This window comes from Magnolia sinica, chromosome 6 (assembly GCF_029962835.1).
Source record: "Magnolia sinica isolate HGM2019 chromosome 6, MsV1, whole genome shotgun sequence".
In the NCBI taxonomy this organism is placed as follows: Eukaryota; Viridiplantae; Streptophyta; class Magnoliopsida; order Magnoliales; family Magnoliaceae; genus Magnolia; species Magnolia sinica.
In genome coordinates, this window is record NC_080578.1 from 85,251,806 (window position 1) to 85,269,736 (window position 17,931).

Here is a 17,931-nt window from a genome sequence, read left to right on the forward strand (position 1 = left end):
GAACATGGATTTGGCACTCCAAAATTACCAGAGCACGGGATGGACTCCAGAAAACCAATAGTGAAGATTTTACACGCCTGGGATTGAGGAAAGCAAGGCAAAGGGGCTCGAAAAGGGTCCAAAATGCAAGATCACATGTTTCCCACCATCCGATCAACTCGAAACTTCATACACGTGATGGGGACCATAAATTAACCGTACATATTAAATTTCAGCCATTGACGATCTCGGGAAGTGGTCTAACGGCCAGATCAGCCCCTTAATTCATTAAGTGGGGCCCGCTAGATATCTGGATATACATCAATTTTGGTCCTGACGGTGGAAATAATATGAGAAAAAGGATGGACGGTGCAGATTTCTCAAAAACATTACAGTGGGCCCTGTGTATGCAGAGTGTGCATCGTGCACACTTGCACCAGCTGTGCACCGTACCCGTATCTCGGTCAGCGCCAGTGCTGACTCGCAGTTTCTTCGTCGAAAACGGCAGAGCCGTCCAGCGTCTCCGCAAGCCGACCACGGTCGTCGGTTGTGGGGCCCACCTAGTGTCCAAATGGACAATCCAAACCGTCCATCCGCTTCCTGGGGCAGTTATAACCATCGCCTAGATGTCCGTTTGGTTCCATGCATGTGTACGGACGTTGATCGCTGAAAAACGCAAAACGGACGGTGAGTTCAAAACTCTGTGGGCCACCGCAACTCTAACTCGAAATTGGGCATTCCTAGCCATTTTTTCAACCTCCATGCAATGGACGGAGTGGATTATTGAAATAATTATCAAAATGGGTCCCACCATTGCCACGGAAGTTGTTTTCGCGTCCGCGTAAAGGACGACCGCTGGCCGTTTTTGCGAAGGATTGTGGGCCCCGTACGTCACCCGTACGGCCGATCCGAGCCACCCATCGTGTAGAGGGCCATGAATACTACAAAACCATGCTGATATTCCACTCCCATGCGTACACACATGCGCGGTACAGTGGCCACAAACGGACTGCTCTGCAATGTTTAAAACTGATCTTTTCGTGATTTCTTCTGTGGGCCGCGTCAATGGACGTTCAAAACCACCCATTTTTGACTGAAATTTCGTCCTGAATCTAATGGACGGGGTAGATTTTCCAGAAAATGCCTCTGTGGGGCCCACCGATCACAGCTGTGAAAATTTGTACTCCGAGTCCTTCTACGACTCGCCCACCGATCCCATCCATCCAGCAGCTATAAAAGGGGAGTTTTGGACGTGAGAAAGGCATTCAGAGCTAGGGAATTCCAGACCTAGAGCAAGGGAGAGAAGAGAGAGAAGAAAGAGAAGAAAGAAGAGAGAGATCGATCGGTTTGATGTTCCTTGTTTTTATGAATTTTATTTCATCTATTTAATGGATTTTATGGGTCACTAATCTCTCAGCTAGGGCTGAGATGAAGCTCCTAATTTGATTAGCTTTTGTTTTGGTTGATTTACTTTGAATATCAATTAATTTGTTTCTTTCTCTAAGTGGGCTTTATGGGTTTAAATTCTATACTTCTCCATCTATGAACTTGACCAAAGTATATATATGGATGTTGTTTGGATGCTTATTATAGGTGCTTGTGTCTGATCAAGAACAGGTTTCCTATAGAGGAAGAAACAGGGTGCTTTAATGAATTGTACATTCCATGTGCCCGACCAAGGACATGGGATATGTCATTCATGGCATTGCTTAAAAGAATTAGACAGTCTGTATGCCCGATTAAGGACACAGATTGTGCTTTCTCTATATAAGTGGTATCAATCTAGGTCAAGGTGAATCAACAGACAAAACAAGGGTTAGGATAATTAGGGGTGGATTCGAAAGTCCTAGTGCTCTCTCTCTGATTGAATTTTCTTCCCTGTTCTTAATTGTTTTTTTTTTCCTAAAATTGTGCTTAGTAGTTTAGTTCATTATTTGTTGGATTAGTTAAGGAGAGTTATAGATTTGAATTGTGACGATTAGTCCTCGTGGGAACGATCTCGTAATACGTACCGTATCTGCATCTGATTCGTATACTTGCGAGTTTAAAAATCATTTAAATCGTGTTGGTTTAAATAAAACATCAAGTTTTTGGCGCCGTTGCCGGGGACTGTTTCATTCCAAATTGAATTTGGGATTCTCTCTTATCATAATTTATAGCTTAGGATTTTTCTAACTTAGAGTTCTTTTCTTGATTTTAGAAACTAACCTATTTCCTGTTTTATAGGATCCTGACATAAATTTCTAAGTTAGATTCTAACATAGATCTCCAAATTGGAAGTGAAGGAGGAGCTCCCTATTCTTCAGACATCAATCATCTCCTTTTCCGGGTTCTTTCTTCCCATTCTTATTTACATAGTTTTAACTTGTTTTAGAATCTCATAGTTTCTAGGTCTAGTTTTATTTCTCTTAGGTTGCTTCTTAGTTTAGTTTTCTTTCTTACATTGCAATAACATAGTTTATGCTAGGACGTAGATCTCTGAATATAGAACTAGCACCGTTTGATCCTGAGATTGAAAGAACAATTCGTGAAAGATTGAGAAATAATCCTGTTGAAATGGCGAATGAGACTGAAGTTAAAGCTCTCAAAGATTATTCAGCTCCTGTCCAATTTAATGCGCCTTCATGCATAGTGTTGCCAACCACTACGGCAGCACACTTTGAACTTAAACCTGGAGTCATACAATTGTTGCCATCCTTTTATGGATTGGACAAGGAGGACCCATATCATCATGTGAAAGAATTCTTAAACATTTGCTCCACCTTTAAGTTCCAAAACTTCTCAGACGATTCGATCCGCCTACGCCTGTTTCCATTTTCTTTGAAGGATAAGGCGAAAGCATGGTTGAATTCTCTAGAAGTTGGATCTATCACTACATGGGACCAACTGTCTAAGAAGTTCTTAAACAAGTTCTTCCCCGATCACAAAACCAATGCCCTCCGTAGAGAAATTACTAACTTCATACAAAAAGAGGGCGAGCACTTTCATGAATGTTGGGAAAGATGGAAGGACTTGCTTCTTAAATGTCCTCACCATGGTTTTGAGAAGTGGCAACAAGTTCAATACTTCTATGACGGTTTAACACCACAGAACCGTCGCATGGTTGATGCCACCAGTGAAGGGTCATTCATGACCAAAAGTGATGTCGAAGCGTGGAACTTCTTTGAAACCTTGTGCGAAAATTCCCAGCAATGGGATTATTCAAATAGAGGTGACAGAAGTCCCCAACCACAAAAGAGAGGTGGTATATATGAGATAGGAGTCATGCCAGAGCTGAGCGCCAAGCTTGATAACCTGACAAAGAAAGTTGATGCTCTGGTATTAAATAATAGACCACCACAAACAGCTCAAGTCGAGGCATATGCCACATGTTCTAGTCCTGCCCATCCTATGCAGTCTTGTCCATTTGGTGCAGCATTCCCAGAACTTCTCTCTGAACAAGTTCATGCTATGAACACTTTTCAAAAATCTGGGAATGATCCTTACTCGAACACATACAACCCAGGGTGGGCTAGACATCCAAATTTCTCTTGGGAAAAAAGACCACAATAAGGAGGACCATCTGAAAATCCTCCCATGCAACCGCACCTCCAAGTTGGCAGTCAACAACCTCAACAGTTTCCACAATATCAACAACTGCCTACACAATCAAGGAAACCATCTCTTGAGGATACACTCCATCTTTTCATGCAGAGTTCTCTCCAATTCCAAAAAGACACCCAACAAACCTTACTGGCCAACCAGCAAAGCTTACATGCAAATGCACAATCCATTGCCAAGCTGGAAGTACAAATGGGTCAACTAGCTGCCACATTGAGTGAGAGAGAGAAGGGCAAGTTCCCTAGCCAACCGGAGGCTAATCCAAAGGGACAGTATGAGATTGGCTCTAATTCCAACCAAGGGCAATATCATGAACAGGCCAAATCGATCACTACCCTTAGGTCAGGTAAGCAGATTGATAACAGAATAGAGATGCCTGGGGATGAATCAAATTCTAAAACAGAAGATCAAGATGAAGCAGAGAGCCATACCAATGCATCCAAAGTCCAAAAGCTCTCTGACTCTCCAAGAGCCACTAATGTGCCACCTTATGTGCCCAAAGCACCCTTTCCTCAACGTCTGGCACCAATAAAGAAAAGAAATAACTTTGATGAAATCTTGGATGTGTTTCAAAAAGTGCAAGTCAACATTCCGTTGCTTGACGCTATCAAGCAAGTCCCTGCTTACGCTAAGTTTCTTAAAGATTTATGCACTCAAAAGCATAAGCAGAATGTTCATAAGAAAGTCTTCCTTGCAGAGCAGCTCAGCTTCATGATTCAACATAACACCCCTCCTAAATTTAGGGATCCAGGAGCTCCCACCATTTCTTGCGGCATAGGAGATCATAAGATCGGGAAGGCATTACTTGATTTAGGGGCGAGTGTCAATTTGTTACCATATTCGGTTTATGAGCAGCTAGGACTTGGTGAGTTGAAACCGACTAAGGTAACATTACAACTAGCCGATAGATCTGTTGCCCGGGGTGTTATTGAAGATGTGTTAATCCAGGTTGATAAATTTTATTTTCCAGTGGATTTCATAGTTATAGATACTCAGCCTGTCCAGAATCTTCATAGTCAGATCCCAGTCATTTTGGGTCGTCCATTTTTGGCCACATCTAATGCTATTATCAATTACAGGAATGGAGTTATGAAATTGTCCTTTGGTAACATAAATATTAAACTCAATGTTTTTAATGCAGGACAACAATCCTCAGATTTGGATGACATATTTGAAGTGGACATGATCGAGAGCCTTGTGCAGGACTCCTTCCGTACATCTTTTGAAGATCCTCTTGAGACCTGCTTAGCACAATCGGGCATGGATTTTGACATTGATAGTCCCATCCATGAAGTCAATGCATTGCTCGACTCTACTCCTATATTGGAGACTGAAAAATGGAGAGCGAAAGTGGAACCTCTTCATCCCTTTGAGACTCTTCCTGACAGCACAGTTTGTAACTCTGAGAAGACAAAGGCGAGCAGGCTGCTTAATGTTCTTAGACCATATAAGGCAGCAATTGAACGGAAGATAGAAAAAATCCAGGGAGTATGCCCCACTGTATGGATGGATCATGCTGTGGTAATATCGCATAACATGCAAAGGAAGCGTGATCCTAACATAGAAGAAGTCGTTCGAGCAGAAGTCCTTAAATTATTTGACGACAGTGTCAGTTGCCTTATTTCAGATAGCACAGTTCATGGGAACTCACATTACTTGTCTGGGATCGGTTAATGAAAGTGTTGAGGTAATTTCTTTGGCGGACCCTGGTTATAAAGATTATTTCATTCATGGTCCGTTCTTGTCTGGCTGAAGACATTAAACTTAGCGCTCATGGGAGGCAACCCAGCCTTTTGCTTTATTGTATTGCTTTTTATTTCATTCATTTTCATTTTTCTTAGTTAGTTACTTCAATGTTTGTGGGTAACATTACTGCAAACCCTCACGAGACTACAACTCGTCCACTAGGGGTAACCTAGGGGTTTAAAGGCTTGTTCATACGCTAAATGCAATCGAGAGCACCTGCGAAAGTGGTATAGGTAGGATCTTCTTTTATTTTTCTTTTTGTTATTTTTGCTTCTGTTGATTTCTCTCTTGTGCTAACTTGCTCTTACATTGAAATTTTTTTTTGTGAAAGCCTCTTGATTCTCCGTCCAGGTACTATCTTTCCCTCACTCCTCTTTTATTCTCGTTGTCCTATGTGCATTGCTTGCTTATTTCTTTTACATTGAGGACAATGTAGATTTTAGGTTGGGGGTGGGAGATTAGGTTACCTAATCAGTATTTTCTTGGTCTTGAGCATTCAGCAGTAAACTTTAATAATATAATAAGCTCCCATTGAGAGGGCATTTGATGATTTATTGAATTCTTTTAATCTAATAAAATAATAAATACAGTTGATTTTACTTTTGTAAATGGTTACCTTTATTAATGTAACTGATGTAATCTAAATGAAAAGAAAATTAAGGTAAGATTTTGAAGTATCCAAAATTTTACATTATTAACACTCGGAATTCTCAAGCACGAGTATGCACTTAAGACATGAAAATTTGAAATGTTACATGATGGGCCCTATAAAAGTTTTAATGGTCAGAATCATTGTCCCACTGCCATTTGTGGTGTGGTCACTTGAGATTTGGATATGACTCATTTTTGGGCTTATGATCTAAAATGATCTTGCCAAATAGATGAACGGGGTACCGTGGATATAATAAATACATCATTGTGTGGCCCATCTAAATTTGATCTCCTTTAAACCATTCGTACCACTCGGAGCTGGAGGGGTGTTTATATGGTATACCAGCCAATCTTCTCACAGGCTCTGTGGGTCCACCTTGCTATATATATTTTATCCAAGCCATCCATCTATTTTTAATATCATTTAAGCATCTTATTCCAAAAATTAAGCAGATTCAAATCTTAGGTAGACCGCACCAAAAAAATTAAGCAAATCCATATCATTTAATGGTAAATGTTCATTAACATTTTTTTTTTAATGTGGTGTGGTCCACTTGAGATTTTAATGTGATTAATTTTTGGTATGACATCATAAAATTGATTATAAAAATGAATAGATGAAGTGGATCTACCACATATCATCATTGTGGTCCCTACAATAAGTGTAACACCTATTAAGTTGTTTACTCACATAGCACCAAATCCACTACCTTAATTTTCGAGCGTATTTAGTAAACTCTATAGGGTCCACCATGATTTATATATTTTATCCACTCCTTCTATCCATTTTAACAGATAATTTTAGTACTTGAGCCCAAAATTGAAGCATGTTCAAAGCTCAAATGGACCACACCACGAGAAATAATGTAAATTGAACGTATACCATTGAAAAATTCTTGAGGGCCACAAAAGTTTTGGATCAAGCTTATATTTATATTTTCCCTTCATCCCTATTTCTTTGATCTTATGAACGGGTTGGATGATAGAAAAACATCACTGTGGGGCCTGACAAGGTTTCAACAATTGAAATCATTATTCCCACTATTTCATATGGTATGGTCCACTGAAGCGCTTTGGATATGCTTCAATTGTGGGCTCAACCCCTTAAATGAGTTGTAAAAATGGTTGGACGACATGGATAAACCACATACATTCATGGTAGACCCCATAGAGTTTTCATAGCTCGATAAAAGAGGCTCTGTTTGGACGCGGATTACCTACTAATAGGTTGAGTAGTGAGACTCGTACTCAATGACATCACCAAGTTTTGTGGGTCCCATCATGATGTATTTTTTGTATCCACACCATCCATCCATTTGGAGAGATCATTTTAGGGCATGAGCCAAATAATGAGTCAGATCAAGACCTCGAGTGGACCCCACCACAGAAAATAGTGGAGAGAGTGATGCCCACCATTAAAAACTTCTAAGGGCCATAAAAGTTTTTGATCAAGCTAATATTTATGTTTCCCTTATTTAATGGCATTTTCAACTTATGAACAGGTTGGATCTCAAATAAACATCACGGTGGGCTTTAAGAAGGTTTCAACGGTGGGCGTCACTCTCTCCACCTTTTTCTATGGTGGGGTCCACTACAGATTTGGATAAGCGTCATTGTTTGTCTCATGCCCTAAAATAACCTCTCCAAATGAATGGATGATGTGGATACAACGCATACATTATTGTGGGACCCACAGAACTTGGTGACGTCACTTTCGTAGCAACTCTTGCTACTTAACTTGGCAGTAGCTAATCCACTTCCCTCCATTTCAAACACAACACAGAAGAAACCCATTTTCAAAAGGCCAATGGTTCTAGAAAATCCTAAAATTTGGGAACCTTCTTCTCAATTGTAGTTAATCCGGCCCGATTTCTCGCCAGAATCTCCAAGAAATCCCCAAATCTTCGTGTTGTATTGATTCAAAGAAAATAAAGAGGAAAATTGACAAAGAAAGAGAGAAATGGAAATTGGCTTTGTCAATTGATGGAATGGCCCATCTCTGATCACGCAATCTTCATTACAGGTAATCCTCTCCAAATTTTCTTCTTTTTTCTAAATTTTTAGTAAATATGTAGCCCCTCATCGGCATTTTATTGTCGCCGTAGGTTGCTGGCTACAGTGGACTTGTGAGTCCATGACAGACTCTGCAATAAACCCGTGAGTGAGTCTGTCATAAAATTCGAAAATGATGGTTATGGTATAGATGATATCTATGATATTGAAGATTAGATCTACGATATATCGCGCGATATCTACATTTTTGCTATTTTTTAAAACTTCTGAGGAATCTCGTGTGGGGTTCATGTTGCTAGAAAACGAAAACGATAATATTGTCCGATAGTATCGATATTGCGAACACTAGCCGGTGTCATGCGATGAGGATCCTAATAAAGAGAAATGCCTCGTGTTATGCATTAGGGCCTCCTGAACACAGGCTTCAATGCTATGCGCCAAGCGCTATCGAATTGATCTCTGCGCCTAGGTGCAAACTTATCAATAATATCTATGCCTAGGCATGAAGTTCTCCTTTAGACCACTAAAAGGACTTTGGGTGCAAACAACCCACAATGGACCTCTCACAGTCACATCCCCGAAATGGGGGTAGAACCCTATACAGTCAATGTCCGACGTAGAGGGTCTTATCACCGGATGACGGAAGCTAGAAAAACCAACTTTCTACCCATCTATGACATTTGAGCTCTCGCCGCATTGTTGAGACAACCATTGGTGTACACCATGGTCAGCACGAGTTTCTTCATTCTAGATGTTGATTAATGTCTTAAATTTATAAATCAACAAGTCTGTCGATGCCAGGTTCAATGTCATCGAGTAACCTTCGATGGTATCGAAGGTTACTCGATGCCATCGTAAAAATCCAGAATTTCCTAAGTTGGTTACTGGAGACTTTGGATGTCCTGCTCGATGCCATTAAAAGAGGTTTAATGCCATTGAAAGCTATTTGATGACATCGAAGGCCTGCTCGATGCCATCGGAAAAATCTAGAAAATCCATGATTTATCGTCGGAATGTTTTGGTGTTATGTTTGATGACATCGAAGGTTGTTCGATGCAATCAAAGTCCCATCAAAGGTGTCATCGAACTATTGTGCAGGTTCCACAGAGGTGTGTATCTATGGGATTTGTTTCTTATTCCGATTGTGATTCTCGTAGAGGCCATAAATATGGGTGTAATCGGGATTATGGGGTAATCTAAGAGTTTTCTAGATCATTCATAGTGTTTTCAAAGGCTTGTAAAGGGAGATTCGAGGATTGTTCGAATCGAGTATTCTCTCTATTGCTTGTAATTTCATCTTTCATAGTGATATCCGTCGCTTTGTGGCTAGTTTTTTTCCGTAAGAGTTTTTCCACATTAAATTTAGAGTCTTTGTAATTAGACTTAATTGTGCGATTGGAATACTTTGCTTGATTCGACTCTGTGTGCTTCCGTGGTCTCCCAACACCAGATACTATGAAGACAAAGAACTAAGAACCAAAACACCTCACGAGCCATGTTAAAGGACACCTACTCTTGTTTTTACCTTCTAATCAAGGTTTTTTTTTTTTCCAGGGATGTAATTAAGAGCTTGTTCTATATCACAACTTGGAATGTAAAAGCTCTTGGACATATTAGAAAGCCACTCGACATGACTTTCTTTATATGAACAACATGCATGTGTTTGTATGCTGGATTAAAAACCTATACAACCCAATAAATTTTAATTATGTTCTTACTAATGCTCCGCTGTGTTTCAACCTCGGACTCCCTAGTTATTACTATATTGCAACCCTGCACTTGGGGTTGTCAACAATCATGAACCACCAAAGGAAAAATATTATAAATATACATTGCCAGTGGACCAAATAAAATCATAAAATCAAGCCGTCCTCATCATCAAGTAACTACATTCACACATAACAAGCAATATAACACATACATTGAAATGAGCCCCAAGTGTTTGGGACACTCGAATCAAATGGCCCACATATTAAGAGATGTCTGGCCTCATTTTTCTTGAAAATTACCTCGGTTTCAATTCTACATGTGGCCCACATACTAGCCAATGATTTTGATCCCCTTAGGCATTGAAATGGCTCCATATTTTGGGCTCAAGTGGGCTTCATCATAAGATTTACCACGCCGTTCAAGGAAAATTGCAGTGTGGGCCTAGAGTACATGTATCAAGGTGGGCCACATGGGCTGCCAAAATTAACAGACATGATGTACATACAACACACACATCCTGGAGAGCCGAAAGAAGGTTTCAACGATGTGTGTATGTGCAACACATGCAACAAGGTGGGTTATTTGGACAACAACAAGGTAGAGTCCACCATACTAATGGACAACGGGGATATAAAATGCATACACCAAGGTGGGCCCCACCACATAGTCATAACAGAGTGACTCACCTGAGGTTTGAATCTGTTTCATGTTTTAGGTTCCCGTGGGCTCACATGCTAACCAAACAGCATGGCCCACCCATGTTTTGAATTAAGGTGATATTGGTGTTTTCGTTCTACCATGTTCATATGACCATATATCTAATTTTAATCTATTTTGGAGCCTGCATCACCATCGCATGGGGCCCATTTTCGGTTGTGGGTTAGTATTTCCTAGTACTCCTATGTAGGGCCTACACATCCCATCCAATGGGGCCCATAGACCACAATCACATGGCCCACCATCTTCCTCCAAAAACAACTACTTACAAATAAAATGCAGAAACAGTTCTAACAGATTTTTACTCAGCCCATTTTGGATTTCGATTTTTCATCACGTGGAGCCCGCTTTGGGCAAGGGGGAATAAACCCCTGGTAACCTCATGTGGGGGCTTCAAAACCCATGAGATGATACTTGCTAAAGATATTTGTAAAATTTTTAGTACATCGCCCAAAATGGATTCTTGAAATTTTTGAGCTACATTTTCTACTTCTAACTATTATTGGCCCCATTTTGGGAGTCAGGTGCAAAACAAGTAGGGCTCAATTTTTTTGAGGTAAATGATTATTCTTACTCTCCTATATGGGTACTACAAGTTTCAAGTGGTGGGATCCACTAAGTTTGCGCGTGGTACATTGGCCAAAACGGGTCTAGCACAAATCTGCACATGCTTATGCTGTTAAACTATTGTTGGCTCCATTTTAGGGTTTATTCGCAGATCGTGTGGGGCCATTTTGGCCAAGAAAAATAGTTGTTCTCATAGCTCTATGTGGGTTATACAAGAACAAAGTGGTGGGACGTGCAACAAGCATGTGTGGGGCCTGTCATAGGTACCCAAAGTCGGCCAAAAATAATAAATAGTAATACAGAAATGCAGTTTTAGTGTTATCCCCATTTTGGGCGTTGTTTGCTGACTGCGTGGGAGCCCCTTTGGGTGATATAAATGATTTTTCCTACACTCTCATGTGGACTACGAATCCTAAGTGGAGACTTTTATAAAGAATATTCATGGGGCTCGCCACAAAGGCCCAAAGTTTGGGGTTTGGCTTGAAAACAACACTTTCCTGCAACCACAACTAAGCCATTTTGGGCAGCCATCATGGGTCCATGTGAGCCCCATTTCTTGATAGAAGTGGGCCACACCTTATACCATATTCTAAAGTACATTTAGCCCCAAGAATAGGGCAGGAAGGTGGCCGAAAAATATCTTAAAACAGAGTCTTAAATTTGTCCAAAGGATTGGACTGCAAAGAACCTTGTTGGAGACCAATGTAAGAAGAAGATTAAATGTCATGGTGGGCCTCCCTTTAATCAGCAAGGTGGGCCCCATTTATAAAAATATGAGCTCCAAGGATGGGCTCCAAAGTCAATAAAAAAGGAAAGAAAAAGAAAGGAAAAATAAAGATGGAAGAGTATACCTACCTCAAAATGCCAAGGACTCCTTACTCCATTTCTACTCCCTTCTCTTTAGCACTTAAAACAAATCTGAAAAAGTTCTAAGCTCTTGCTCGGAGTTCTCCTTTTATAAGGAGTTTGGGTGGAAATTCTAGTTGTCACTTTGGTGGATTTCATTGGATGGTGTTGGATGAGAGGATTAGTGACATGGCTAAGGGGCTAGCATATCCTATCGTGAGATGGCTTGGTATACATTGATTGTAAGAGAGAGAGAGGAGTTATGAGTGGAATGTCTAGGTGACATTTTGGTGGATTTTGATTAGGGAATGAATATTGATGTAGTGAAATCCTACACATGCATTGGCTTAATTGGATGTGGTATAAGAGAAGGGGGGTAGAAAATGATTTGTTAATAAGAGGAGTGGGATAAGTAATGATTAATTTGAGAGGGATTTTGTAGTAGAGAGAGAATGAATGGTATTTATAGAGAATGAGTGGTGTGAAGAGCACATGGATGTGTAAAGGCACATGGTGATGTGTAAAGGTACATGTGACATGTACATGTAACATGTAAAGGTGCAGGGTGATGTGGAAAAGTGAAGTCAGTCTCTCCACTGGTCTTCAGTCAACATTTGACAACGGTATAATACAATATGGTGTATGGTACTATGGTGCTCCTCCTTAGCTATCAGCACATATGTCATTAGACGTGTGTGAAAGCTTAGGGTCTATACATGAGGGGTTTAGATGAGCGTGTGTAATGCGCCGGATCACAAGTAACATGTCAAAAAAGTGTCGAGAACTCTTGGGTCCCACACAAACAGATTGAGATGTGTGAATACCGACAATAAAAGACAGAATACTTTCTAATAAGGTAGCAATTATTGAGCCTAGAATATTTCGATTTTGGTGTTGCCATTCATCATACTTTGGATTGATTGTTGTGGAGATTTTTTCATCAGCTTCTGAAAGAAATTATTCAGGGCATGATACATACCATCGACAAATCCTAGAAGTCCATGGCTTTTTAGTGCTCATAGCAATTGTGATTTTTAGAGGAGATAATTGGTACAATTTGGTTTGATAGAAACTAGACTGATAATATTAGTAATGACAAGAGATGATAAGTTGGGGGAGGAAGACACCATTGAAACTGACTATCATGAGGAGAATGCCAGTCCAACAATCAACAAATGGTACCAATATCTAAGGTGTTGATGCAATAAAAAAGTTAGCCACAATCAGTCACACAGTAAATTCAGCATGCGGGAAGCATGCTTAGTATATAAATGAGGAGATCCCACTAGATGGACATCGTGCGATGGTGGGCAATAAGGTGTTTGGGTGATGATTGTGGAATAGTTGTGTGATATACAAGCTATATAGGCGTCATGAGAAAATGATTTCATTGTCAGGATTGACCACCATAGAGGGATTTTGTAATACCCTAACCCTCCAATACTCAGGTATTAGATGTCCCTGGGCATTATACTGCATTTTTTTTTATTAGAGTGCACATCCGCATGTGCGCACACACATGAGTTCGGAGCCCAGAACTTCGGGAGTTTGTTAATGAAACCTAAATTCGAGAACCCAGACCCTAATAGCACCTTGTACACAAACCTCCCACTAGGATAGCCTATGAAAACTAAGAACTAGCCTTCAGAACCTATAGAGGGTCAAAAAGCACACTATCAGTCTAATCGACATTGTGTCGGTTCCTGTCGGTTCGACTGACAACGGTCAATGGTACAACCAATATATGGGTCACGTAAGTCACCTAATGTCACACCCCAAACCCAGAAATCGGATTCACAAGAATCTCAATTGCTGAATCTAGTGCCGACAGCCTCCGTAGTACCCCATTCTCGACTCCTAGCGTCCATACGCCAGATTCCGATCCTGGGGTCCTACAAAGAGGATTTTCCAACGTACATTTAACTCATAATAAGCATAACCACAAGATTACCCAATTCACAAAGGCAACATATCATCACATATCCACTAATATAGTCATTTGAGTACAATGCTGAAAGGAAAATACATCAATAAGAGAATAAAAATAAAAATAAAAAAAATAAATCAAGCCCGCTGCATGTTCCAAGCTCAACACTGCTGCAACCTAACATCACCTGCACGCATCTATCGTGCATAAGCTTATAGAAAGCTTAGAGGGTAGTGTAAGTGTGTATACAAGGAAAGTGCCAAGTTTGCAATACAATGCTATAAATCATATAATGGAATAAATAGAAATACAGACAAGATAAAGTTTCAGAGTAAGCGGAATGACACTGGTAAGTTCACGAGTCATACAATATCAGAGTACGCAATATAAATCAACTATACAAATGAGGAGTCAAAGAGAGCCAAATATCAAATGCCGAGGGTGCAAATGCAATATGTAAATCCTACTAAGTTCGTCTAGGCCATATAAGTGCAGAAACATAGTAACCCAAAATGCTAAGTACTGCGGATGCAATGTGATATGCGGTGCGAATGAAATGACCATGCTGGAGTGTGAAGTCGGGATGATAGTACGTAGTATCGCAGGCTACGGGGTCCACCACAAGGGACTTCTATCCAAACCAGTCCCATACCTAAATTTGGATAGTCAGACTCAATGTGGTAAACTCCTGACCTCAGGTTAGTCGCGCGCCTAACCGAAGTCCTCGCCATGCGAAGGTACACGTAACAAATAGTTACGCACCACCAGCCCGAGTGGATAGTGAATGAATGAATATGCAATTCCTGCTCAATAAGTCCACATATCAGTACGGTTACTCTCTGGAAAATCACCGGGGTCTATTACACTCTAAACCAGATTGCCGCCCCATCGCGCGCAACAAGGTGAGTGGAAGAGACCTCACTATCCACCTGCCAATATCGGGCCCGGCTCGTCGATAGCGGACCCATTCCTCGAGCTGGTCAGACTCAGCCTAGCATTGTCCCTCCCTCTCGGGCAGGTAAGGCCGTACCCCCTTCCAACCGACCACGACACAGTGGGAGACGCGGCCTAACGGTATACGGCCCTCATGCGCTCATGCATCCACTCGGTCTAGACGTTAGAGCAACCTCTGGAACCAAGAGGGTTTAGGGACTTTCACCCAGGGATATCTATAGCACCCCATGTAGAACAGATTTTCGGTGTCCCGTCTGGCCATCCACGATATGCCTGTGGAGGCTACAGCCCTGATGTCACTAGGGCACACAATGCAAGATGCATGAGTCATACAATCCAGTCATGCATCAACCATGCGCATACCGTGCGCTCATGTGAGATAACCTCCGCCTATCAGGGAGTCTAATAACAATCTGCCTAATGAAATATGCAATGGTCAACCACATCTCATAACAAACACGCAGATGATGCGTATGGGCATGTATCATGATGCTATGCAGTCACATACTCATAATCGGTCTCAATGACTGGCATCGACAATCGACCTCGACAATGGACATTCAATAAACATTGCCCCCGAAGAATGACCCTCATAGATCCTAACATATAATGGACCCATGACCTCACACAAGGGCCAAATATACAACACCATGTGCCTCACTTAAGAGCTTAATGCATATCACGATAGGCCTTTCACATAGGCCTAACATACATCACAAAGGGCCTCAACTACGAGTGGCATATACACCATATAGGTCTCGATAATTAAAATCGGTCAATAATCGGAATCAACAAATCGGTCATGACAAACAGCCTTGATCGCTAATCGGCAATCGGTCAAGATAAACGGCCTCGATCGCTAATCGGTAATCGGTCAAGATAAACGGCCTCGATCGCTAATCGGCAATCGATCAAGATAAACGGCCTCGATCGCTAATCGGCAATCGGTCGAGATAAACGGCCTCGATCGCTAATCGGCAATCGGTCGAGATAAACGGCCTCGATCGCTAATCAGCAATCGGTCAAGATAAACGGCCTCGATCGCTAATCGGCAATCGGTCAAGATAAACGGCCTAGATCGCTAATCGGCAATCGGTCGAGATAAACGGCCTCGATCGCTAATCGGCAATCGGTCGAGATAAACGGCCTCGATCGCTAATCAGCAATCGGTCTCGACGCGAGGCGAGGTCCATAGATGGACGACCGATGATGGACCAAACAATATCAATGGGGCCCACTCATTGGGTTAACATACTAGAGAATGATGAGAAAGGGCCTAATTAGGCCTAATAAAATGTCACAGTGTGGACATTTAACCCTCACTGCCCATCCATGTGGACATTTAACCAACATTGCTCCAAAGAAGTGGCCCACATAGGGTTAAACATATAGTGGGCCCATGGCCTCACACGAAGGCCTAATGCACATCGCAATGAGCCTCATACAAGGGCCGCATACATATCACTATGGGCCGCATCACCTGGACCTCGAATACATCACAATGGGCCTCACTCATGGGCCTCAGATACATCATATTGGGCCTCACCCATGGGCCTCGAATACATCACATTGGGCCTCGCCCATAGGCCATGAATACATCACATTGAGCCTCGCCCAGGTGCCTTGAATACATCACAATGGGCCACAACCTATGGGCTTCAAATACACAATAAGTGGGCCCCGCACATGAGACTCAAATACAAAACAGGTGGGCCTCATCACACGGGTCTCAAATATATCGTATGGGCCTCATACAACAGGTGGGCCCCATATATATTAAGTGGGCCAAATGGGGCAACCCATGGTTTAGCAAAACAAATGGACAGCGTGGTTGAAACATGTCCATCATGGTGCGCCCCACATGCCAATGGGTGGTGCGGTAAATACATACATCACGGCAGGTTCCCACACCACCCTGGACAGATGGACAGTTGGAGAACCACATACATTCTAGTGGGGTCCACGTCCTTAAGCATACGGATGATTAGATATAATAATACATCAGGGTGACCTCACGCCACTCGTACAGATGGACGGGTGGATATAGAGCATATACATCAGGGTGGGTCCCACGTGCCATGGACGGAGCAAATATTCAACATATCATTAAGGTGGGCCGCACAGGTAGGCGGTGTGGATCACACCCACATGGTGCACGCGGCAGCTATATAGCTGGTGTGCGGTAGATCAGCCAATCCGCTTCACAGTGGGTGAGGCCCACCAGATATATACCAGAATATATTTATAAATATATATATATATATATATTATAAGGTTATATAAACATATGCTCCAGCGCCCAGCCCTGGATGGGCAACCTGGATAAAAGATACACATCACGTGGGGCCCTTTGGACGGACGGTGTAGATCAACACATACATCATTGCCGACATCATTGCAGGGCCTCACAATATCATCCAAAACTCTACCAGCACCGTCCAGACACTGTGGACGGTGTGGATGAAAAATATGCAAAATGGTGCGATCCAGGGCACCTCACACACATCATGGAAGGTACCCACCGCCCAGCAGCTGCTGGACGGCTGGGATACAGAATACATCATTCAAGGTGGGCCACGAGGGAGGGATCCATGTGCTGGACACAACACACGTGCGGATAGGGTGGATCCAGCAGATGGGTGGCGTGGATGCAACAGATGAATGTGAACCCCACGTGTGGACGGCTGTGCATACAACACATACAAGTGGGTCCCACGTGTCACGTACAGCATGTCCAGCATGCCCAACACGTGCAACACCGCCCCAGCTGGACGGTGCAGACAAACACATCATGGTGGGGGTCCACACGGACGGCTGGATGATGCACATCATCATGGAGGGCTGCCGTGGGTGGACGGTGCAGATAAAATCGTACCTCGTGATGGGCCCACAAGGCTGGTGACGTCACTACAACATGTATATGGCTGGTGTGAGATGCACCAGCCAATCCCTTCCAGGCAGGTGGGTCCCACGTGGGGCCCATCACATGTAATAATATATATATTTATGATTACTATGTGTGTGTGTGTATATATATATATATATATATATATATATATATATAATTTAAACTACAACAAATCCGTTCCCAGCTGTGTATCTCAAGGTGGGCCCCACCCCACGTGGATGGCTTGGAGAAAACATGTACATCTCATGGGGCCCATGTACGGACAGTCCAGATAGACTATAAGCATCAAGGTGGCCCCACATGTACGGTATAG

At 42.2% G+C, this 17,931-nt stretch overlaps 1 non-coding gene across 1 annotated transcript; it reads right to left on the bottom strand.

Annotated features, from left to right (window-relative positions):
* Window positions 1-2,913: 2,913 nt before the first annotated feature.
* On the bottom strand, window positions 2,914-3,020 carry LOC131250204 (small nucleolar RNA R71). Its single transcript, XR_009173133.1, has one exon. It is a non-coding gene; the product is annotated as a small nucleolar RNA R71 (small nucleolar RNA).
* Window positions 3,021-17,931: the final 14,911 nt, after the last annotated feature.